The sequence below is a fragment of the Notamacropus eugenii genome, chromosome 5 (genome assembly GCF_028372415.1).
Source record: "Notamacropus eugenii isolate mMacEug1 chromosome 5, mMacEug1.pri_v2, whole genome shotgun sequence".
NCBI lineage: Eukaryota > Metazoa > Chordata > Mammalia > Diprotodontia > Macropodidae > Notamacropus > Notamacropus eugenii.
In genome coordinates, this window is record NC_092876.1 from 228,819,596 (window position 1) to 228,844,235 (window position 24,640).

Genomic DNA, 24,640 nt, shown 5'->3' on the forward strand with positions numbered 1-24,640 from the left:
ATGGAGGAAATTTAATTTTTGTAGTTGTTTAGTTGTTTTTTAGTCATGTCCCACTCTGTGACCCATTTGGGTGGGGGGAGGGCTTTCTTGATGAAGATACTAGAATGATTTGCCATTTCCTTCTCCAGCTCATTTTACAGATGAGGAAACTGAGGGTTAAGAGACTTGCCCAGCATCATACAGCTAGTAAGTATCTGAGGCAGATTTTGAATTCATATCTTCCTGAATTGAGGACCTGCACTCATCCATTATGCCACCTAGATACCATACCAGAAATATAATAGTTCCATTATATTCCGCCGTGGTCAAGCCATGTCTAGCCATGGCATTTTAGAAAAGATAGACAAGAAGAAATGAGAACATCGTATACAGGGCTAATATGGAAGGAATTGGTTGAAGGTTAGAAGAACTGGCGGAATGTTTATCCTGAATAAAAGGTTGAGGGGCAGCAAGGGGACATGATAGTTGTCATCAGGTGTTTGAATGGCTGTCCTATAGACAAGGGATTGTGGACTCATTCTGTTTGACCCCACAATGTCACATTAGGAGCAATGGGTGAATGTTGCAGAGATATATTGAGGCCTTAAGAAAAAAATTCCTAACTATTAGTGCTAATTAATAAATACTTTGCTTTGGAATGTTTGTAAATTGCTCATCATTATAGGTTTTCAAGCAGATTTGAGCTGGTCACTTGTTAGACATGTAGGGAGATTCCTAATCTGTTTCAGTGTTAGACTAAATAATTACTGAAGCCATCTCTGAATTTTATGATTGTGTGATTCGTATAAAACATAACTTTTCACAACTGCCTTTCCCCACATACTGTTAATAAGCCTTGTCTCAGATCATCTATGCTTATGGAAAAACTGGAGATATATTCAAAATCTGTGACTTTCTAATATAAAATATACAATATCAACCTGCTCTTAAGAATATACATCCATGTTGATAATGAAAGATCAAAAAGGAACAAATGATTTTGATCTATAAAATTGCAAATAATGTTCCACTCTACAATTCCAGACAATACAGTGTCACTCCTCCCACTGCTGATCATAAACAGAATTCAGATGGAATCCAAGTCATTACAGTTCCCTTCAAGAACCCTGATTCCTGCATATGATTGACATTCTTCAATACAACATGATTGCAGAGCCTATGGACCCTGCCAGGAAACATGATATGACTTATAAAAGGGGAGTGAAAGAAGCCCTCATGTTTAACCAGGGACCTTGGGACTGGAAACGCTGAAGAAAACATCAATAAGACTAAATGATGGATCAGAACAATACGTGTAGTCAGCATTTTATAAACATTAACGACAGTTCCGTGTATTGGCATTTTCTGAATTGCATGCCGGTGGGTAAAGAAATATTCTTTTGATAGAGGTGCAGTTCTCTGAGATAAACAAAAAATTAAGTGAACATGTACTGGAAGACAAATGAAACCTTTTGTCTGGGAAAACGTGAAAGAGTCCTGTTTCTTCTGCCCCCATTCTCTAAGGAGATAGCCTAAAGGTCAACCTCAATGGGATTGACATTTCAGGGGAGACATGCTGAGAGGTACTCTGTGCAAACCTTCTCCACAGCAGGTTTGAGGTCTCACTCTGGGTTTCCCTCTTTTGTGGATAGCTTTAATTACAGAACTGGAAAGAAAAGGGAAAGGCAGGATTTTTTTCAAGTTGTACCAATATCTTTATGTGAATTGTTTGCATCCCCAAATTTTCATCTTCAGATCTTGCCATTCAGAGCTCTTGGCAGGCTTTGTGACAGCATCTCAACAAGTTGGCAATTGAAAAATTTCATTCTCTCAACCAGTTATCTCAGCTACATAACAACAAACAGCCAATTTGACTCTTTTATTGTTGGGTTTGAGCTGGGGAGGGGTATAGTCCTTGAATTATCCAAGAGAGTTTTTTCATCTTCTAGAAAGAGTCACAATCTCATCACTCTGCTACCTGTCATCAAGAAACATTTTAAAAATTGGATTAACCTAACCAAGCAGTTAGAGAATTATAATGATAATGGTAATTTATGTGGGGTTTTGCAATTTTCCTCAGAACTTTCACAGAGATTGCCTCATCTGAACCTCACAACAGTCATCTGCAAAGCAATTAAGGCACATGTAAATTATATCCATTTACAGATGAAAAACTAGGGTTCAATATTATAAAATGTACAAGCTTGTATAGATAATAAATGATGCAGTCAGGACTAAAACCTGGGCTTTCTAATTCTTAACTGAATCCTCTTTCTACCATTTAAAATAATCTGTACACATATTCCTGCATTTTAAAAGGAGAGGTCAAAAGTCATCTTGGCTACTAAACAAGTATTATACTATCTGTCTACATTCTTCTTATCCTTCAAGTCCCCTGTCAAATCCCATCTCTCCTGTGAAGTCTTTCCAGATCATTGCAGTTAAAAGTCATCTCTTTTTCTGAACTATGTATCAAATTTCCATCCATCAATATTCACTAAATGTCTACTATATACAAGGCATTGTTTGCTATATGCAAGGCATGGAGACAATTAGATGGCACAGTGGAATAAAGTGCAGGGCTTGGAGTTAGGAAGACCTCAGCTCAAAATCAGCCTTAGTTACTTAACATGTGACACTTGCCAAGTCACTTTCTAATCTGTATGGTTTCTTCAACTATACAATTGTTATTGTTCAGTCTTTTCTGTCACCTCCAACTCTCCATGTCCCCATCTTGGGTTTTCTTGGCAAAGATGCTGGAGTGGTTTGCCATTTCCTTCTCTAGCTTATTTTACATATGAATAACTAAGGCAAATAGAGTTAAGTGACTTGCCCAGCGTCACACAGGTAGGTTAAGTGACTGAGGCCAGATTTGAACTCATGAAGAGGAATCTTCCTGATTCCAAATCCAGTGCTCTATGTACTGTACAATGGCGATATAATTCTAGCGCCTACCTCCCAAAGTTATTATGAGAATCAAATGTTATATATGTAAAGAGCATTAGCAAAGTGCCTGGCACACAGTAGGCAATAAATACTTGTTTCCTTCCTTCTTTCCATTGTGATAAATACTGAATTTTGATTAAAAAAATGTATTGTTTCTTCCACTCATTTGCAATTTAACATTGACAACTTTGCAAAGGTGACTTTTTAGATATTTGGATTGTACTCAGTGGTGCTGCATTGAAGGCTCACTGCCTCTGCCCTAATCCAGTTTCTCTATTATAGGGGTTCCCAGGTGGGAAAATGAGAGAAAGAATCTGGGAAGGTACTAAAAAGAACTCATATACTGTGAGAACTGCAGCAGCTTTGAAAATCATCTTTCAACTCTTTCATTTTATAGATAAGAAAATTGCAGCCTAGAAAAAATAAATGACTTATCTAGCATTACACATGCAGTAAAATGATAGACCCAGGACTTGAATCCACTTAGTCTTAATCAAAGTCAGAAGTTCCGAAGCTAAATTCCGCTGTACTATGGTGCCTACCCTTAGGGAAGGCAGCAGTAGCCTAGCCTAAACCCCAGTAAGGCAATGTATCTTTGGCATATGTATATGAAGGGAAGGGGTCAGGGAGGGGCCAGAACCTTATGTGCTGAGTTATTTGCCTTTGCTGTTCCAGAGCCTGGATGCTGAGAACACATAACAGAAAAGGGAATTATGTGTGCAAGGCTGAACTATGTCACAGATTCAGCCCAACAGCTGCAAAGTTGAATCTGCCATGGGAGCTCAACTTTTCAACCCTGTGAGTGGGTCCAGTGGGTCCAGTGGGTCCAGGCATGAGACATGATATTTAGGCTCATGATTTCCCCTCTTCCACTGATTCCCAAATCTAAAAAACACCCCACAAAAACTTGGAAGTTTTCCAGCAGCTCTCCATACCCCATCTCTTTCCTCCAAGAGTTAGTCAAGCAATAAATATTGTTCAAGTGACTACAACGTGCCATTTCACTATGCTGTAGATGCTGGGAATACACAGAATAGTAAAAGACAGTCCCTGCTCTCAAGGAAATCCTGGTCTAATGGCAGAAGCAAAACACAGTTAACTAGGTACAAACCAGCTATATACAGGACAAACTGGAGATAATCAACAGAGGGAGATCCCTAGAATTTAAGAAAGACTGGAAAAGTCTTCCTTTCGAAGGTGGGATTTTAACTGGGTCTTGAAGGAAGCTGGGAGATTGAGATGAGGAAGGAGAGCATTCCTTGCATGGGGAACAGCCAGTGAAAGTGCCTGGAGTTAGGAGATGGAGTATTTTGTTGGAGGAAGAACAAGGAGTCCAGTGTCACTGGATCACAGAGTACATGGAAGAAGGAGAAAAACCTTGCCTCCATCTTCTGGTCAGCATAACCCAGGTCCTTAATTAAAGGTCTCTAAGCAGCAGAGAGAGGTGACCCAGCTTCCTAGCCATGCAGGGCTAAGTTCAACAATGCAATAATTTAATTTCATAATAGAAGTTTTCTCACAAGACAGAAACTGGACTAGATCCATAATTGAATAGAAAGAGAACTGATGTAGATCCAGAATTGATTCACAAAATGGAGTCAGTTTGGTTTACTCAGCTCCCACGATTCCCTCATATGCTTGGCAGCCTGTAGTTACAGCCATAAAGGGCAGGTGACAGAGGAGACTATGATCAAAAAGGACTCGACAATTTCTTCTTGGCAAATCACACAGTTTTTTACAGCACATTTCTAAACTTCATTCTAGGCCCACCAGCAATTTAGTTAGTAGAAGAGGCATGTTAGCATGACCTGAGAGTTCAGCCCTCCCCACTCATCCTCCATACACAAACATGAAGTCAAGAGTCAAGAGATGGAGTGGTAGGTCTCATACCCTAGGATATTCAGCCTTGCCCTGTATGGTTGAGAAGAAATTCAGGGAAGAACCTGTTAGGAAAGAGGTAGATCCACTAGCTTGTGCTTAAAAACAGAACAGAAAATAGGCCTATTATATATGTATGTATTATGGATATATATAGTGTGTTTATAATATAGTGTATATATGCTTATATGTGTATGCATGCATATGTTTATGTATGTTATGTGTATGTGTATGTGTATGCATATGTATGTATGTGTGTGTATATAGAGTTTCCCAAAAGATTTTTGGAACATTTAGTATATAGATACATATACATATATACATACATATACATATACGCATACATGTATATACATTTGTGCAGTTATCTCTGCCCCTTCTCCCTACCACCCCACACCCCACTGATGAATACTTCTTTTCCATTAGTGTCTTTCCCCCATGCTCATTTTAACCTGTTTTCACCATGATAAAAATTCCTACGAAATGAAAAGAAGCACATAGTAGCCCTCTGCCTTACGTTCTCTTCACTGTTCTCCTAGGAATGATCTTGTTCTTCATTTGATGATTGCCCAGAAAAGGTGACCTCCATCTCACTCGATCTTCCAATCCAACAAACGTCTAAGTGCATCCATGAGCGTGTCCACTGAACTCATTTCTCTGTTGAATAAGAAGTGTCCCTGCCAAGTGCCTGATATTTTCCTAACCAAATAGTGCTTCTGAATGTGGTCTTAGTGGGGATTTCTGAGAGAGTTACTCCGTAGTCCAAAGACATAAGTAACGATCTTTACACATGGAGCAGGGGAGAAGGAAGTGAACGAGCTCTCAACCTTCAGTGTAAGTGTACAAGACTCTATTTGGAGGGAGACTCAGAACGTAGCCATTTGTAGAGGAGAGACTAGAGGCCCTAAGGCAAAATGAGGACACCTATGAGAAGGATATCACTTTGGGAGTGAGGGGGGAAGAGAGAGGGGAAGATCAAGACATTCATAGTGACAGGAGTAAGGTAGTCTATCCCTCTGCTCCCATGGCCCAGCCTGGGCCCTGCTTACCACAGGAAGAAAGGAGAAGGGGAGAGGAACAAGTAGAGAGAGGACTAATGGAAGAAGGTGCAGCAGTGGTCTCAAGAATTGGGAAAAATGAACCTTGGGTGAAGGGGACCAGCCTTGGAGGTGAGTAGTGTAGTCAAGGGAGTTGGGTGGCCTGGCAGCCCAGCATTAGATGAGGAAAACGAGGTGGTTGAATAGGAGAGATGGCACAGAGAAGACAGAGAACCATGAGACTTGTAAAGACTTACTGGGGAAGAAAATGTATCCTCAAATGTCAGAGGCCTTGGTCAATGTGCTCTAGTTTTAGGTGCGCCTCAACCCATTGCTATCTGAACCATTAAAGGCTATGTCTATCCACGCGAGGGCAGCTACTTGGCAGAGGGGATAGGATACCAGGACAAGAGTCAGGAAGATCTGAATTCCACTCTGGCCTCAAATACCAACTAATTGTGTGACCCTGGGAAAGTCACTTAACCCTGTGTGCCTCAGTTTCCTCATATGTAAAGTGAGCTGGAAAAAGAAATGGCAAACTACTCCAGTGTCCTTGCCAAGAAAATCCCAAGTGGCATCATGATGCATTGGACACAACTGATACTGACTGAACATAACAATTCAAGTAAAGTGAATCTGAGACAATTTTTCAATAGTTTACTGAACTTTCACATGAAGGCACAGTCAATGTATGTGTTGGACTAGAAAAAGAGAAGAACAAGGTCAGGAAATCTAAATGCAGGAAAGGGAAGCAAACTGTTATCTTTTAAACCAAAATGCTAATTAAAGTAAAAGATCTCAGGAATATCAATTAAAATAAAATACTATTCATATTTCTGGGGATGATATTTACAAATGCTTATAATAATTATTTTGTCTCAAGCTGATTATTTAAGTTGACACTGACAGAAGATAGCAATTACTGGAGCTGTTTCATTGGGCTTGTCTAGGGGAGTGAATGAAGTGAAAAGCCTGAAATTTTGATTCAAAGAAAAATTGTGTGAGCTCTATTTAATAGTTTTATTCAGATATTCTGAAAGGAAGAATGAGGAGGGAGGGAGAGAGAAAAGGAAGGAGGAAGGTAGAGAAGAAAAAGAGAGAAAAGGAAGGAGGGAAAGAGGAATGGAGAGTGAGAGAGAGAACTTCTTTCACTGATTTCAAATAAACTTCACCTCTAAAACCTCAATGTCTTATTATTAACAAGGGATGGGTACTATTTACAGGAAGATTTGAAAGGTATTCCCACCATTGATTAGACATTCATCATTGTCTTCAGCTAAAGAATCCAACAGATGTTCATATACACAGCAACAAAAAGAAACATCTTTCTAGATGAACGATTTAGGAGGCACCCTACCATGATTCACATTAATTTCTACATTCTAAATAGATTTTTGATTGCCCTTCTAAATAGAGGCCACCTTTTCAAATTTTAGCCATTTGATTCTGGTATCTAAAGCTTTTGGTCCCATTCAAACTCAGAACTATGTTGACTCTAAGTACTTAATTGTATGTCTGTTTCTTTTACAAAGCCTGGAACTTTCTTTTGGAATATTTTTTTCATACATTTCCCCTTTATTCCAAGTAACTACAGATGTTACTAGGTCAAGAGCTTTCCTCATCTTGTGCTATAATCCATTCCCCCTGTTATCTTTAAACAGGACTTTGCTTACTGAGGAAGGGAAGCCTCCAGTATTTGACTTTTGAATTGAGAATCCATTAGCTGCTACTGTCTCTTCTGTATGTTATCAGTAAAAGCTGGCATCAGAATCAACCAACATGTGCTCACAATCTAATATTTTCAAAAAGTCAGGCTGCTAGAGCTTTTATAGAAGTACTAAAGGATGAATAACTGAAACCAGACAGAATTTTAAAAATACTTGGCATTTTTGCATGAAATCATTTTTTAAAATAATCTTCTACCAGACTTTGAGTAGCACCTGAGATTCAGGAAGATGAAGAACAAAATCCAATGTGCTACACTGGATGAAATGTCAAACTCTGTACTGGAAAGTAGTAAACTGAGGTGCATTATTAAAAAAAACACACGAGCATTTCTTGCCAATCTCTAAACAGATTGTGGTTTTACAAATATTTTCATTTGACATCTGTACAACCTCAGGCCATTGAAAAAAAACCATTTATAATTTGGGTCACTTCTAATAATTTTTTCCCCAGAATGGATTAGTGGTTGTATATTTACCATACTAAGAAAGTGGTCCCCAAACCATGAGTTTCTTTGCATGAGAAAAATGTAGGAGAAATTTACAAGTAAACTTTATAAGTAAATATCACCTGTTTATATCTGTGTATCTTTATTTTTTTTGATTTTTCAGCACCTTCTGTAGTGTTAGATTCTCTGTATATCCATTCTGAGTCACAGAGAACTAGCTGGCAATATTTTCATCTCACTCCCAGACAACTGGGGAAGTATGGAGGCAAACAGGTACAGTTAGGAGAAAAAGTGATTTGACTCTTGTAGATGGTAGATATGGACTAGTGCAAAATGACAGGCCCCAAAAGAGGCATGCCACAAGAGACTCCTAGTGGGTTAACCAGGGACTGGTTGAACAGCATGTTGGTGAGAAGTGGAAAATTACTACAATGCTTATCATAGTGATGGTGGCTCTAAAAATAATGCCCCTTGTGATGTTCAAAAGTTCCAGATATAGTTTCTGGGTAATTACACATTTTATTAATAATACTAGCATTTTATTAATATAATGGTCAGTGACATTGTTGAATGCCAAAGACTACTCATGGTGGTGGGTTCACAGTTCATATGCCTTTGGAAGAGTGGCTGTTCCAGACGGTGGCAATCAACTCTGATTAGTTAACAATTAATCAGAGAATGAATATTATGATGAGAAGTGGGTTATAGTCCAATGAGAATCTTGAGGTACCATGATACTGAGCACCCAAATCTCAGTCAAGGAGACATCAATTTCCATGTCCAAGGGAGAATCCACATTTTCCCAAACCTGGCAAAGTCAACACAATGTGCAGGGATCCACCCATTCACCTAAACTTAGAATTTCTTTTATTGTCTTTGACCAGATCTCAGATATCCTGGCTAGGTAAGTCTTTGAGAAAGATTTCCCACACTGATTGACTTTTGGATGAGGAAGTAGAAAAAGGGTAAAATCTTGGTTCTGATTCAATAATTAGTTATTAATACAAGAGAGAAATAGTCACTTCTCTCATCCTCTCCTGTATTGGCATTCTATAACAAAAACCTATTTGTTTCATTCTAGTTACTGCTCAGCTGAGAGGTTAGTCTCCAGCATCCATGAAGATAATAAGCAGTGTTGCCTTCATGCTCAAGGCCCAAATAAGAACAGGCATGCTACAAATTAGGAAGCAGTTCTAAAGGAATCCAACAGTCAGCCTGAAAAGCTGAATACAATCTGTCTCCTTTTCTTTCTTCTCTCTTTTTTTTTCTGTAGAAAGGACTTGCAATTTTTGTCAGATCTTCTCAACAGCTGAATATTTTTTCTGGAATTAAGAGGACAAATTAAAGCGGTGCAACAGTACTTTCTTTTCCTATCATTAAAAAAAATGTTTCGATTTGATTTTTTCCAAATAATATGGAACCAAAGAAAAAACTGTCCCCTCTGCCTCTGGATACATCAATAAACTATGGTTTTTGGATCAGAATGGATGTGACTTGCTTCTGGTCCACAAGTAGCTAAGTATCAGAGATCAGATTTGAATTCAGGTCTTGCAATGCTAGGTCCATCACCTTATCCACTCAACCACATTCTCTCTCATCCCACATGCCCATGGGACATGAAGAGAAAAGTAAGCCCTCTTTAAATGCAAGCAGATTTGGGTAAAGGAATTGTGTCTTCTTTGAGAACCCTTGTTTACCAAGTCGTCAGCATTTAACAACTACAGGTTGAACTGAATTCTAGGAAGTTGGAGGTAAGGAAGAAGAAAAGGAGACAGGCCAAACATCCTTGTTATGCAGAGACATAGTGAGATAAAAAGGAGTGAAGCCCCAGCTCAGACACAGATCTAATGTCATTTATGGAAATTTGTATATTAAATCTACTGCTGTATGCCTCTCATTGCTCCATGTCTACCATTTTAGAAGGTTTTGTCATTGTTCAGTCATTTCTGTTGTGTCTAAATCTGTGACCTCATTGGCAGTTTTCTTGGCAAAAATACTGGAGTGGTTTGCCATTTCCTTCTCCAGCTTATTTTAGAGATAAGGAAACTGAGGCAAACATTCAGCTAGAACATGTCTGAGACTGGATATGAACTTAGTTCTTCTTGACTCCAGACCATACACTCTAGCTGTTGTGCCATTTAACTACCCTATTTTAGGCAGTATGGAGCCTTTTGTTTTGTTTTTAAGATGGAAACTAAAAAAAAAAAAAAAACAGGTTTGATTAAAAGACAATAACCAAATATGTCTTTTTTTTTTTTATTTTCCCCCCCTACCCCTTATTTCCTGACTGCCCCATTCTGATATCTTTTATGTGCTGTCTTTAATCAGAAAACCTAGATTTGATTGTGGGCTAAAACTCTTGCTTGGTATGTGATCCTAGAAGATTTACTTAAGCTCTCAACATTTCAGTTTCTTTATTTGTAAAAGGCGGTCAATAATACTGGCACTGCCTACTTCCCTGCTTTGTGAGAGAAGTGCTTTGTAAGCCATAAAATGTTATATAAATGTGAATAAGCACTCTCTTAATTTTCCCATTTACTTTTTCCTATTCTCCTTTCTTCCCTTGCCTTCTTTGGTCCCCTAGTTCCCTAGCCCATGGAGCTGGATGTCCTGACCTCACGCCTTTATCCTGCATCTGCCTCTTCCAGTGCCCACGTAGAGATATGGGTGATCTCAGAGGCACACTGACAGCTCATGAGAGAACTAACAGGAAGCAAATGCTCCCCATCCTCATTCTGAGTCAAGCCATGGGCAGTAGAAATGCAACAGGAAAAGTGATCAAAGAGAGATAGCCAGTAGGACTTGGGAATTTTCATAAGAAAATACTTTTGGAATATGTCATATTAAAAGATAGTGTTAAAAAGTTACTTTTTCTTGCACCTCCTTCACTGTTCTAGGCCCAGGGAATGTATTAGCTCATATCTGAGCTGCTAAAAATCCCCATCTCCCTGCAGGCAGCCTCTCCTACCTCCAATCCGCCCTATGCATCACCACCTAATTAAATCTCCCAGAATATACAGTTGTGACTCATCACTCCACTGCTCAAAGACTTCAAAGGCTTCAGTGGTTCCCCATTGCCTACACCATGGTCATTCTCACCGTTGTGTGTTCTATTGCTCTCTTGCTCAAAATCTTGTAAAATTTTTATATAACCTCAATGCCAAACTCGAGTATTATCTTTTCCATGAAGTTACTTGCAGTTCCTTGTTACTCCAATCTACACTGATTGTTCCCCTCTCTGAATTCCCATTTTCCTTATAGTAATATAAATAAATACATAAATAGTATATGTTAATATAAATGTATAGTTATTTCTATGTAAATATATTTTGCTATAGTCAATAACATAATCGTTCTTTGCTTCATGTTTTTCGTTCCAAAAGTATTTTCTTACTAAAATCCCCGAGTCTTGTTGGTTACCTCTCTTTGATTACATTGCTTATTGAATGTCTGCTACCAATGGCTTGACTCAGAATAAGGATGGGGAGCATTTGCTTCCTCTTAGTTCTCTCATGGGCTGTCAGTGTGCCTCTATTTGAGATCACCCATATCTTTATATAGCTATTTCTATTTAAGTTTATTTATATTTTTATATAAATATGTACTTTATATAATTTATAAAAATTATATATCATATGTAATACAAATATATACAAATATAATTTCTGTAAAAATACACTTTCTGATAGTTGATAATATAATCTTAACATTTCATTGTTCTTTATTTTATGTATGTTGTCTATTTAAGCACCTTAAATGCACTTCTCTGTGTGGCATTTTCCTCCTCAGTAAAAGGAGAACATTTGACTAAAATGACCCCTAAGTTTCCTTCCAGCTCTAGCATTCTGTGAAATTGTGAACTTTTTTTTATATTCTATTCTTCATGAGGTCCTGAGTATGTGGTAGTTGTTCCATAAGGATTTATTTATTGATTAATTGATTCGATAAAGCTAAGGGACAAGTACACTGGCTGGAGTTAGCAAAGGCTCCTGGACTGACAATGTCCCTCTTCTGCAGTCAATATGCTATAATGGAAGGATCATCTGTGGCAGAATTCCTGGATCCACATCTTGGATCTGACACTGGCTAGCTGTGTCTTTATAAAGAAGGTCACTTAGTATGGCAAAACTTCTATAAACATGTTTTCTAATATGTAAATGGAGATAGTGAGGTACCACCTATCACCCTAGATTACCATGAGACTCAAGGAAAGAATACATAGGAGGGTTTTGTAACCATAAAGTGCCAAATAAAGGCAAGCCATGATCATTCTATACCCCACCACTTTGATGATGGTAGCAAAGATGATGGTAGCATCAACATGTACAAAGTAATTTACATAGTTCTCTCATTTAATTCTCACAATAACCTTATGAGGTAGATATTATTATTCCCATTTTTACAGATGAAGAAGGCTGACAGGCTGCGGATGACTTATCTAGTATCATATAGCTATTGTCTGAGGCAGAATTTGAACTCAGGTCCTCCTGTCTCCAAGTCTGGGGCTTACTCATTCTCTTTAATCAGTCAGTCAGTCAATCAACCAAATAAATCAAAACCAAATAGATTTTACTATGTAGGAGGTGAGAAGCTAGGTGGTGCAATGGGTAGAGCTCCAGACCTGGAGTCAGGAAGGCTCATCTTCCTGAGCTGAAATATGACCACAGACACTTACTAGTTGTGTGACCCTGCACAAGTCAGTTTCCTCATCTGTAAAAAAAGCTGGAGAAGGAAATAGGAAACCACCACAGTATCTTTACCAAGAAAACCCCATATGGTGTTGCAAAGAGTCAGAAACAACTGAAAAAAAATGACTGAAATGAGGGAGGGACTTTGCTAAGTGCTGGGGACCCAAATAAAAATGAAGACATGCTCCCTGACCTCAACAAATAAGCAGCTATGTACGTATAAGGTATCTACAAGGTAAATCAGAGATAATTTCAAATGGAAGACGTTTCACTAGAAGCAAACATCTGGTCTGTTAAATGAATTTGTCTTGTGGTCATCAGAAAGGTGTTCTTTTTCAACTTGGCTTTGAAAATGACAGCAGTCAATTTCATCCCAACCCAGAAAGCACTGTGACAATAGCAGCTTTTTTAAAGTGCCAGCTACGTTGTAGCTCATCATTCTCTATAACAATGTGTGAGTCTAAAGTGGGAGAGACAGTATAATAACGGAAAAGCTGAATTCCCCACCTCCCAACTCTTCCTTTTGCTTTGTCCTACTTTCTCCTGCTCCTGTCCCCATCTCCCTCCCCTGCCACACTCCTATCCAGCTTCATTTTCCACCTTAGCCAAGAGACTTAGCTATAATCACTGTGATTTATCTGCAATTCCTTATAGCCAGCCTAGAGAAGAAGAGAAAAATAATGAAGAGTCCTAGGTCCATTCACTCAAGGAGAAGAGAAAAATCCATAGTGCCCTGCTGTGGCTCTTCGCTCATCTCCTCATCCCTCTTCCTAGTCCCTCTTCTCCTAACACCTGGCACCCTAAAGCCAGGCGTGCGTCTCCTAGTCCCTTCTTACTGATATTATTCACTAAGCTTCTGCCTGATTTGGGGTGGAGGACGTTAACAGTAAAAGTTCTTTGTGGGGGCTAAGAAGGAGACCTTTGTCTTTCCCAGGAGAGGAAAAAAAACAGAAAAAAATGTAATGTTTTTAAAAGAATTTTTTCAGTAAATTAAGCTCCAATATTAATAAAGCTTTGGTGGTGTGGCATGACTTCTCGTTCTCCACATAATGTTTCACAGGCAAAAATTCAGTCATTTAATTTACGTATTTTAATGCATGGCCAAAGGGAAGAGGATAAAGAGAGTGTACAATTATCCAATTCTAAGCGCCTTGCCCTTTCACAGTCTTTCATATTTGCCCATTCAATTTTGCCAGGTTCCCTCCTTAGTCTTGTCTTTTGTCTGCTTTTCTATATGAAATTCTGAAACCCTGAGAACCCTCTGAGTTTTCTCAGTGAACTCCAATCTTGCATTGTGATAAAGCTATCACTAACTATTCTTTAGTAAACACATATACTCCACATAATCTAAGATCCCAATGTTTTGCCTATTTGCTCAGTCAAATCTGGCTAAGTGTTGGATACCCACAGTCTGGGTGCTCCCTTAAATGTTCAAATACTAAAGCTAGCAGAGAGTTTTATACCTGGACTTGCACTCTTGCCAAACAAGTTACAAAGAGATTTTTTTCAAGTCTATTTGTGGTCTCATATCTCAAATAATGTGCCTAATGAGATATGGCAAATCCCTTTCAAGCAGTTGGCAAAAGTTATTAAACATACAAGCTTTTGAAATTGACATTGCATCAGGCATCAGGATTAACAACCCAGCTATTTACCTCTGACAGCCCAGCTTTAAATGTGTAACTTAGGCCACAAGTGCTGATTAGTTTGAGATTCTAAAGGAGATTGGTGCCTGTGAAAAAAAAATTAAATTAAATTCAAAACAGCAAGTATAATATACTCAGCCCAGGGATATGGCGATTTAAGAATAAAGTCAACAGATAAAGCAGTAGAAAAATCCAATGCATTTGGCATGACCCATGTCAGGTCATTAGTTCCTTACTTACAAGTTTGTGGAAAGGGCCCAATCTTTAATAATAATTTAAAGCTTGCAATGCAACACATTTGTGACACCCTGATATAGAAATTAAGAAATAGAAGGAAAGAAAATACTACCTCCTAGCACAGCAAATTCAGAAAGGATATTTTGGGAACTGAATGTTTTATTTTGGGAAAGGAAAATAGGAATAAATTTGAATTATTTTTATTGACAGTTGGGAAATCATCATATTCATTTCTGTTTAGCTATATGGTACAGATGGATAGGCGAACTTCTTCCAGACTCATTTCTTGAGCATATATGGGTGTGAATTAGCCCTTGAATATTATATGAATTTTGCCCTATTTGCTTTGTGTAGAGCCTCAGGATTGATTTGATCTTATCTACCATTTGTGAAGATTTAACTTGTCCATCCATGATTTCATCATTCCAACAGACTCTACACAAATGTCAGCACAATAGAGAGAAATGTAAAAGTGGGTATATCTTTGTGTTCAGACCTACTTAGCTTGCAGCCATAGTTAGAGCAGCAGTAGCTAAATCATAATCACCCAACTAATAACAGCTCCTTATAGCCACACATTCAGTGGAGGGAAAAGCAGAGTTTTAACACTATCCACCCTCTCCTGCCCTGCCTCTCTCTCATATTCTCCTGGCCTATTCACTAATGCTCATCACACACTCTCCACTGACCAGCAGACAAAATCTAATTTGATCAATGGTATGATTCCATTATCACTGTGACTAATGCTAACAGGCCCCAACTCAACCCAGTTGTTGGCAACAGTTCCCTTTATCCAAAGCATCACAGATTTCAGCATGCAGTACGCAGTACAACCAACTAATATGCTCTTCCATACTTGTATCTCATAGAACTTCATTCTCACCACTAGGCTGCCAGTAACACCAGTCTCTCCCACACACATACCTATCCCTCCCCCCATACCAATGCATGTCCCTTAATGGGGAGGGACAGGCAGACAACTACCACTCTGGGTTGGTGCTGGTCCACTGCCTTCTCCTCTGACAATACAAGTGTTTCTAAAGGCTTTTAAGTTTATAAAACATTTCACTCATGTTATTTCATTTGGCAGTTATCAGTTCAAGTCAATACTATAAGCACTTGTTAAAAGTCTAATTTGTGTAAGGTATCCAGGATACAAACCAAACAAAAAAAAAAAATCAAAAACCAGTTCCTGACCTCAATGAGCTCACATAATACTTAGGTGGTAAAAGAAGTACATAGATGCAGTATGTGTAAATACATGAAAATTGGAGGACAAAGAGAACATTAACAATTAGAGGGATAATGAAAGGCAAGAAGTGGAAACTAAGTTGAGTCTGGAAGGAATCTAACGGTTGTGAGAAGTGGAGGTAAGGAGGGAGTGCATTCCAGGAATGGGGGACAGTAGGGAACAAAATAGGGAGAATGTGAAGGTCAGAGGACCTATCTTCAGTAGGCCAGTTTAGCCAGAATGTAGAGTATATGGAGGTGAAAATATAAAATAAACTGCAAAAGTAGGTTCCTACTCTTCTTCCTGTCCCAGAATATTGGGGAGTATAACAGAATGAGACTCAGTAATGGAAAGAGTGATCAAGGATGCATTTTTCCAGAAGGAGCCAGATTCCTGTAAGCAAGGAAAATTAGAGGGGAAAATATGAGATGAAGAAATATCGAATGAAGAGTTCCAAATAATAGAATGAGAGTTCCAAAGGGCACAGTATAAAATTGGGACAGAGGAGGATATGGACTATGAAAAGGAAAAGGAAAAGGGATGAGATTATGGTGACAGGTAACAGAAAGGGAGATAAATTTCACTTCAATGCATGGCCCCTGAGTCATAGGATAAAGACAATAAGGAGGGGGAAACCTCTATAATAGAGTGGGTGAAGGATCATTTGATTGGGCCCACCTTCCTCAAGGATCCTCTGATTGCTTGGACATGGCATTAGTGAGAGGGTAAAGGCATCAGCTTTTATAGTTAGTCACTCCAAAAACCAGAGAAGTAGTGATGGTGGCAAGGAGTCTTATACTGTTCTAAGGTTCTGTGTTTCCTATATAGTATTTGGCACCTTATTCAAATTTGTAAACTTTAGTGTGTCATATATGTGAGTTGTTATTTTTATAATTATAATTGTTGTTATACTGTTGTAATGAAACATTTCTTTTCTGCTCTGAGGTCTTCAGACTGGGTTGTGTTGAGATAGACAAATTGTCAATTATTGGAACTGAATCTGAATTGAAAAGTTTGGTTCACCTCCATGTGAATGCCAAGTCTTTACTCAGTATAGCAAAGACCTCAACAATTCAGAAAATATTTCATTTGCTGTGACTGTAACAGAAAACTATGTATTTTCCACACCACCTAGGGCTGATGAATTTCAGAAAAGCTGTTTTTGATATAATGATTTAGAAACTTTTTTCTCATTTATCAAGCCTTGATTTTTTTCTTTCCTTTCATACCTCCACCACTTGAAAAAAAAGCAAACCCTTATAAATAATCAAAGCAAAACTAATTCACATATTGTCCATGTCCCAAAATGTGTGTTACATAATGCATATTAATCTATCTATCAAGAAGCAGATAGCTTTTCATCATGAGTCCTCTGGAATGATGACTGATAATTGCATTGACATTAGAAATTATCCGAATACATATTGTAATTGTATAAGAAAGCAAGTCAGGAATACCTACCTAAACTGATATAAACAAATAAATAAGAGCTTTGCCTATGAAATACAAATACTTTATTTACCTGCTTCATGTCTTTTTTCACTAGTCTGTAGGAAAGAAAAAGGTTTTCATGCTTTTCTTCAATTTTCTTAATGTTTTTAGTCAGTTAAATTATGTAAAATGATCTTTCAGATTTGCCCTTAAGGTCTGGAAATGGGGGTCCATCTAAAAATAAATCAGCAAATAAGTATGATTTTTCATTAAAAATTAAGTATGGCTGGTACTGGATTTAGGTGCGTGGTTTTGCAAAGTATTTATCCACATTTGTGCATTAAATCTGTTCCTGAAAACTTCTTTCACAACAGCATTTCAAATGCATTAAGGCAATATGCACAATGAAGGAATCTTATGATGAATCCTTTTGTAGAATGAATAATCAGTCCTTAATTTGATTTTATAAATACAGATTTTCATTTACGTATATAACAGAAAGGAACTCCCTCACAAACAGCCTCCCAGAAAACTATTTAAAGTCTGCTGCATTCTGTGGGTCAACAACTGCTCAAAACTATGGCTTATTAATCCCAACTGGATGTTTTTACTTTTATCAGCCAACCAAAGGTCATTGGTTATTAAGGATAGTTAACCAAGTAACATAACAAGTAAAGTGAAAAGAAAAGATCCCCGTGGATACTTCCATGAATAGAATACTTTTTTTCCCAGAGATGAACATATAGAAAACATACGTGACCAGGAACATTATGGGGCACATGTGTAGGGAGCTCAAATGGTCAGGACACACATGATACCTTTGATGCTGTATAGCTACTAGGGTTTTCTGGTGGTATCTTTGTGTTAACATCTGCTTCTTTCTGCTGCTGTTTGCCGAGGTATTTCACCTTGTAATTGCTGAGCTGCTCTCTACTCCTATGTGCTAGAGTTCAACTATTTAGATTTTGGTTTTGATTTCAGGGTCCTTTGGTCTCTTCTGAGACCGCTGCTCTCTGCTACTAGTTCTGTAGGAGCTGGACAGCTTCTCCCAAGTAGGCTGAGGGGCAGCTCTTTACATGAGAAGCCATGGGCTACTATACCAAGTTAGGAAGTAAACCTAGTGAAGGGAATGCCTCAGACTAAGGTTAAGTCTGTTGTGTTGGCCTCCTTTTTCCTAGAAAAGGACACTTGATGTCCTTTTCTCTGCACAACTCTGATTTAGGACTAGAAATTTCTCTTAATTCCACTAAATCCGTTTCTTTGAGTCATCATCTAGTCTTTAAAAAAAGTCACTGAACTTTTGTGAGAAATGGGTCATTGGTTTCTCCTTTCTTCTAACATCCTTAACTGCCATGCAAAAGTAGGTAAGGTCAAAATCCAGAGGCTAAGTGAATTGGGTAGAAAGAACCATGAACCCCTATCCTTGTTTCATATTCTTGCCTTTATTATTACAAGCCTATAACTTTTATCTCAACTTTCAGCTAAAAGAAATCTCACTGTTCTCCCGCTGCACAGTTTCTTTAAAGTAGAGCACTGCTATACTGCCATTGATTGTACCCATTTTTATTGGGGAAAATAATATTAGAGAAGAATAAAGATAGTAGGACTTGTAAGAATTTAGCCTTAATCTTCATTTTTCATTCTTGCTATATAATCCCCACAGAGAGCTGAGTCTCATTCATCTCTTGGCCTTCTCTTACTCTTTGAGCATCTATTGACATTCAGGAGGTGTTTCCAGTAAGTACTTTCAGATCGATAGTTTGGGATTTTAGAGCCAATTTATGTTATCATCACTAAGGAATATATTCTAGATTTGAAAAAGTTATGGTCATTATGATGTCTACAATTTTAAAAACACTTTCCATCAAGGTTAATGGACAAGACACTTATCTTCTCCTCCATTATCCCTTTAAGGTTCTTGTTTGTCTCATAATCTGACTAATTACAAATACTACTATTAAAACTAAAATGAGAGTAACAAAAATGTTCAGTGGTTAGAGAATGCTGGGGAGAAGATAGGGACAAAAACAGGGTATCATTTACAAACCTAATCAGCCTGCAATTTAACACCCTGAACAATCTGATATTTCCAGCTTTGAACTGTATATTCTAGCTGTTTCCTGAATTTGGCATTCCAACTCTTATCTCCATATACTTCTGCAAGCTGTTCCCCATGTCTGAAATGTATTCCTTCCACCTTTCCATTTCTCCATCTTGCAGAATCTTTTTCCTTCAAGGCACAATTGAAGTACCATCTCCTCCATGAAGTCTATCTGATTCCCATTCCCACCTCCCAGCTACTGGTGCCTTCTCCTGCCAAAATTACCTTTTAAAACTTACTTCTCTAGAATATTCTTTCAGCACTAGAATATAAACTTATTGACTGTAGAAACTGTTTTCTTTCTTTTTTTTTGTATTCCCAGGGCCTTGCACACAAATAGGCACTTAATAAATTTAATTGAATGAAACAAAAGTAATGGTTTCAATAATTTCAATTAATTTATTTTGAGCATTTATCTGATTTATTTTAGTCTATTATAAAACAAATAGCCCCCCTTTGAAACACAGCCTTTAAAAAATTTGTTATTACCAATGTCCTTTTTGGCCTGAGAGCATATGAAGTACTGATCCCCAAAGAAGCTAAGAATCTGGCTGTTCCAGTTCTCCTTCCTGCCCCCTTACCATATGTACTCTGTGGCTATCAGAGCACAATATATTTAGAAAGGGATCTAATTCATCAATACTAGTGCAAAGGCAAATTGTCTTAATGTTATTGTTCAGTCATTTTGGCCATATCCAACTTTTCCTGACACCATTTGAGATTTTCTTGGCAAAGACATATGGAGTAGTTTGTCATTTCCTTCTCTAGCTCATTTTACAAATGAGAAACTGAGGCAAACCAGGTTAAGTGATTTGCCTAGGGTCACATAGGTACTAAGTGTCTGAGACCAAATTTGAATTCAGGAAGATAAGTGTTCCTGACTCTGGAACTGGCACTCTATCCCCTGCACCACCTAGCTACTAGCCACCCTAAATTGTCTTAATAATACTTATAAATGTATTAAACGTCACCTAGAAAAAACACAAGTTCTTTGTTTCCACTCTCTTCTGTCACATATATGCTGTGATAGTTGTTGTTCGTTGTCTCTTTTTAAAGACACCCAATGACATCACGGGTGATGTCTTGACTTGTGTATAAACTGGATTTAAGAGAGACAGAGTTGTGTTGAATCATTAGCTTCACTTTCTCTTCCAGAGTCCTCAAAGCCAGTAGCAAAGCAAAAGTCAAGACAACTGGCAATGACCCAAGATGCAATAGATGACCAATAGTCCTCATATCATTCCCCCTTCTAAAAACCTTATGATGAGGCTTATATTACTTACCCTGACATTCAAGGCCATCCAAAAGGAGGCCCTAGTATGCTGTGCTTTCACAGACTTGTCTCCCATGCTCAGTAATCTAACACTTACTGCAGCCAATCTAGTCTCCTCCTTATCCCTGGAACACCCCTTGTTTTTTTCCTGGCCCTTGCCTTAAAATTTCTACCTTATTTCGAATGCCTACTTTCTGCTAGTCCTACAATCAAAATTCCATTTCTAAAGCTCAAGTCTAATCCTACCTCCTCCATGGAACTTATAGCACTTATTTTCTGTACTACTCATCGGAGAATGATACACTGTCTTGTGACTCCTCTGGCACTATTTTCTTGTTCTGTTTAACACTTCACATGAGAAATAATGTTGTATAGTAGACATTCAAAGCCACACACTATGAGAATCAGTTGAAGGAGGAGGGAATGTTCAGTCAAAGAAAAGAAAGCTAGAGGGCATGTGATAGTCATCTTCATGCATCTGAAAGGATGAAATGTAGGTTTGTTCTGCCTGATCCCAGAGAACAGAAATAAGAATGATGAGCGGAAGTTGCAAAGACAGATTTGGGTTCATTCTCAGAAAGAAGTAATTTAATTTAATTAAAATTAAAAAAAAAACCCAAGAATTTAGGGACATGGCATATAAGCTCTAAAGTTGATTTCCAAGCCAAGATTTTATAATTCTATTTTTCCTCATGATGAATACTACCGATGACTAATGTGTTGAAAAAGTGTGGACTAAATCTGAAAGACTTCTTGATATTAAACAAGGAACAATAATATGTCACCTACTTATTCCCCAAAGTAAAAGGTTATGGTCAAAATAACTTCCATATTAAAAAAATAGTAAGAAATAGGCTAAATGAAATAAAAGGACTATAATTAAAAGAAAATAATATGAAGAAATTCTATCAAAGTGATCTTCAACAAAAACTAAAAGAAAAAACCAACACTATGTTCATCTACCCTCATACCAACCCTGCCTTACCCTTCTGGATCAGAGCATTGATTACAGAGTCAAAATTAACTATACACTGGTTTGGATTGGCACGCAATCACTAAAGACCCTCACTGACCACCTGAGAATCCATCAAAGTAAACAATGACTCAAATGTTCAGTTATGCCTGAGTCTGAGTGACCCCACTTGGGCTTTTCTTGGCAAAAACACTTGGCAAAAACAATGGTTTGCCATTTCCTTCTCCAACTCATTTTACAGATGAGAAAACAGAGACAATCAAGATTAAGGGACTTGTCCAGTGTCCCACAGCTAGTTAGTATCTGAGGTCAGATTTGAACTCCCAAAAATGAGTCTTCCTGACTCTAGACATAGAGCTCTATAAACAGTGTCACCTGGCTACTCAATGACCCAATGACCACCACTAAACCCAGCCAGAATAAACCATGGACTCTTCAAAGAGTGGTGACTACTGAATCCAAAAACTCTTGAAAGCTATTCTGTCCTTCAACTGTCATGCCAAAAAGGGCTCTGGTAGAAGCAGATATATAAATATATATATATATATATATATATATATATATATATATATATATATATATATATATATATATATATATATATATATATATATATATATATATATATATATATATATGTGGAAGATATGGGGATGACTGCAAATTTAAATTGCTTAAGATAGTCCCACTACATTAAGGTTTTCAAGGTCACCATGTGTAATCATGGTAATTGCCCCTCCCCCAAGCTTTCCATTATCTTCATCAATGTGCCAGGGAAAGGGGATCTAATTCCATTATAAATTGATGTACTTGTCAGGTGCTGAGCTCACCCTGGGCCAGGAGTTTTTAACTTGGGACTTCAAAGGGATCTACGGATAGATTTCATGGAATCTGTGAACTTAAAAGAGGACAAAATTATATCTTTATTTTCAATAACCTCTGAATGAAATTTTGCATTTCCTTTAATTTTTAAGATCATTATTCTGAGAACAGGGTTCATAGGGTTCACCAGACTCCGAAAGGACTCTATGGTACAAAAAGAAGAAGAATCACTGAACTAGATAATCTTCGCTTGGAATGTGTGAGGGAAGGAGGAGGAAAGCAAGAAACTTGGATGGTATAATCAGAAAGTCAGCTGGATACTAGATCTGGAACATAGTCCCATTCAATTTAATTCAATTCAATTCAACTAGCAGTTGTTAAGTGCATACTACAGGCAAGACACTAAGGTATTGTGCTGCAAAAACATCAACAAAATGGTCCCTGCCTTCAAGGAGCTTACATTCTCTAGATTATTACTCAAACTTTCCTCTTAGTGGATGCACGAGGTCTGGGATGAGAAAGAGCACAGGAATATGAACCAAGACTGTGACAACAGGGAACCCCAAGCACTGGCCAGAGTGAACATACAAAGTGAGATGCTATGAATGTATTCACACAGATCCTCGAAGTCCATAGGCTAGCATGCTCCTATCTTCCTCTATTCATTCTTCAAACTTGACTTGACATCATGTGGCTGGCTTGTTCACTGATATACTAAGCCCCTTCCCTCTGTGTGCTCCCTGTAAGTACCCTGGTTAACTGTACCTCCTGGAAAAATGTCATTAAAATCAGTGTCTTACTCACTCTAACTGGCGTACTATACAAGACATTGCTTCTACTTTCTTCAACCTCCATTCCCCCACTGCTCTTCATTCTCCCCACTATTCTCATGGTCTTCTCCCTGCTTACAGTGATCTTGTCATTATTCCTTCTTGCATTCCAGTAGAATGTGGTTGCACAGGTGCTGGAGCAGGAGAGGGGGTAGAATGGACAATGAACTTGAGTCTACCAAATTCATGGCTGTTCCATCCCATAGGTCAGGACCTGAGGCCAAGCCAATCAAAAGAAAGCTAATACCAACCCTATTTAAGCCATCCAAATGAGGATAGTTTCTAGACCTAGAGACTGACTTTCAGTAGAATGTTAGAGGAATCTCCCAGCTAAAAAAGAAATGAGGTTAACATGAGGCCAGAATCTAGAGGCTTGAATGCTAACTCAACCTGAATAAAGCCTGACTCCTAACTGGAAATGCTAGTAGCCTCTTTGACCAAAACAGAAAAAAAGAAAGAAAAAAACTAAGAGAAATCATTGGTGAATAAAATGAATTAGTAGCACAGTACTGATTTCCTTTTTGAGTTTGGCCCAGTAGGAAACATTTAAGTTTTCTTGCAGCCCACACCCATAGTTCCTTTAATCTTACAAATGCATTTGAACAATTTTTCTTCCAGTATTAGAAAACTTTTTTCAATTCTCCTGTACATGTATTTTTCTAAAAATTCTAGGGCATCCAAAGCTAAAGCACTATGATAGGAAGAGAAAAGAATGTGCTTTTGTGTGCTCTGCGTCAAGCATGTAATTGGAAAGAAGAAAACCATCAGAAAAGAGAAGAAAGATAAGACATTCAGGCACTGAGTTGGCTTTTTTTTGAAAGTGATGACTTATACTGGATAAGTGAGGGATTGTTCCATGGTAGAAAAGAAACAGAAGCTGTAAGGCTAGAATAGATAGGCTACAACATATTTGAGTAGGGTCCCTTCGTAGTCAATTCTGGTGCCTCTTTATACTTCCCAGTATTTATGTTTTGGAGAAAGGTGAAGTTCTATCAGTCTTTGACCATAAGTAATAAGTAACTAAAGAATAAAAAACTTCTAAAGTGTAGAGGAAGAGAAGAGCCATGAGACATGAATTGTGTTTCTATGTAGCCTTCTTTTGTACAGGAGATTTGTTTGAGAAAAGCTTCCTTGTCTTGGCTAGAACTATTAGTATGTAACAACATTTTAGCTGAGCTTACTTCTCTATTATAAAATGAAAAACTCATAAAATTTAGGCGTACTTATTATATTCAAAAACGTTCACTTACCAAGGGTTAAAATCAAAATACAGAGTTTTATATAAGATAAAAATTAGTATTAAGAATAAAAAAATGAATCATGAAAGTCATTCATGAATTTTAAACTGGTTTTCCTTAATCTTATCCTTATCTTGTATGTTCTTGTTGTTCACTC

General features: G+C 37.9%; 1 protein-coding gene across 5 annotated transcripts in view; it reads left to right on the top strand.

The window, feature by feature from the left end:
• The window catches only part of B3GALT1 (beta-1,3-galactosyltransferase 1), a 722,358-nt gene that overhangs the window by 438,232 nt on the left and 259,486 nt on the right, over positions 1-24,640 (top strand). The window contains exon 5 of one of the 5 annotated variants that reach the window (XR_011967677.1): positions 1,024-2,219. The exons of the other annotated variants lie outside the window; for them this stretch is intronic. The gene's annotated coding sequence lies outside the window, so the exon portion shown is untranslated. Of the gene's footprint in view, positions 1-1,023; positions 2,220-24,640 lie in introns of those variants that run through there. 5 annotated transcript variants of the gene reach the window in all.